The following is a 1,955-nucleotide window of genomic DNA, read 5'->3' on the forward strand; positions in this document are numbered from 1 at the left end:
CCGGTTCCCGACAAAGAGATAACAGGCAGCCACGTGTCTGTCTTGATTGACTCTGAGTTGAACGGCTTTAATTGTGGGCATCTCTGCCTCGATGCTTTTTTTCTCACATGATGCCTGGGCCGATGTCAATGTTCATGAGTGGCTCAGAGATTTCGCCGTTGTTTTGGATGATGTGATTGGGGAAAAAGCAAGAGTTGCGACGAAAAGTCTCCAGGATCGAGCCCTGGATTCATGTACGGAACCTGAACTGTGGTGTAGATGCAGTCGGAAATGAGAACTCAGAAGCGTCCCGCAATGCATCCATGTAGACCTGCCTACCTTATTTCACCTCCTTAATCGTCTTTGCCTCTTCGTCGTTGCAGTGCAAAGCATCGGCGAGTTGGAGAGGTCGATCCACCCCTTCTGATCCCAGCGGCACCTAGCCCTTGCATTAATTATCCAGAGCTTTTCGCTGGCTCGTTTCCCTGAACTTTACCCCGTACTGGTCTTAAGACACGACGGGAAACCTTTTCAGAGACAGAAACGGTCAATGGCATGTCACTTCGCGGTTGTGACCGACAACCTCGAGACTGTTGTTATCTCAACCCCCCTAAAAGCTGGTGAAGATGTCCCTGTCGGCGGCAGCCGTCTGGTATCATATCAAGGCAACGCCCGTCATATAATTATCTTCGGTGCGACACCAAGAGTAAACAAATGTCCTCCGGGTGCCAGCGATTCAGTCGTGTGGATATAACATGATCAACGGTCGCATGTTACATGTCGACATTTTATAGAACTCAGACAGGCTCTGCAAAATCTCACACATAAGAAATTTTTCAGCGATACGCACGTCTATGCTTGGGTTTATCTTTCTGCCTTGGTTTGGTTCAGAAGCTAGAGCTGGAATTGGATCTGGAATTGGAACGGAAACTGGAGCTGCAGGTGCCCCTTTGGGGAGTCAGATCCGTTCTCCGATTCCAAACCCAGAAGCACGTCCACTTACTAGTGGTTTGGCGGGCGTATGGTTAATTTGAATCTGGAAAGGTCCGAACATCAAGGTCGGGGCGGCTCGGAGAGCAACAGCGCGAGAGCGAAGATCGGAGAGGTGGGTCTCCGGGGCGGGGAATTCGGCTGGGAAGAGCGGGGGCGTACGGCAAAGTGGAGAAGAAACCCCGGGAGCGACTGAAAACTGACTGTATGTGTGCACCGATGCTTACCGAATGGCCCAGTCCTGCCATCCTGCAATCCATGCCTTGACGGACATGCAACTTCAAAGTCGAATATGGAAACTCCTACATCAGCGGAAGCCTCCGTTTCATACAGACCAGCCACCTTTCCGTCGGACCTGGACATTGTCAATCCCGCCCACGGCACTTCGAAACCATCATCATACTCACGAAAACCACGGGCACAAGCGCCTCGTCCAAATCCAATACCACCTAAAGTCGCAGCGGTTCGAACGCAAATGAAGACTCATTGCTAGTGTAAATTTCTCCAGGTCTTGCCTCCTACCCGCCCGCAATTCCTCTCTTCCTTCAGTCTTTCAGCACAGCGTGAGTAGGGCGCTTCACTGCCATACACCAGCAGCTTTCTATGCCAATCGGAGGAAGCGGGCGTTACGCACCCGCATGTCTACTGAGACATCGCCGTTGACGATGATGCTAATGCCTGCTGCTGATCATCGGATTCGAATGCTGTCCAGGGCATGCAGGAGTACGGAAACAGGTACTCGTTCGTTACGTCGTTGCGGATTGCGGATGTTGATGTCTCTAACAATATAGTCCGAATAGTTGTCGGATCCTGGCACATACGACCATACCCACTGGAGAACTCGGGATCCCGTCCGCTCTCCCATAGATAAGCCAGTGAGGGCTGGAGTAGTAGTCGGGTCGGTGACGACCGGCGAATGCCCGGTGTTGTATGTTTTTGACTGAATCTCTGTTTTTTTTAAGGAGGAACCAGATTTTGTTTCACTG

This window comes from Colletotrichum siamense, assembly GCF_013390195.1.
Source record: "Colletotrichum siamense strain Cg363 chromosome Unknown KSG_Cg363_contig16, whole genome shotgun sequence".
NCBI classification, from domain to species: Eukaryota; Fungi; Ascomycota; class Sordariomycetes; order Glomerellales; family Glomerellaceae; genus Colletotrichum; species Colletotrichum siamense.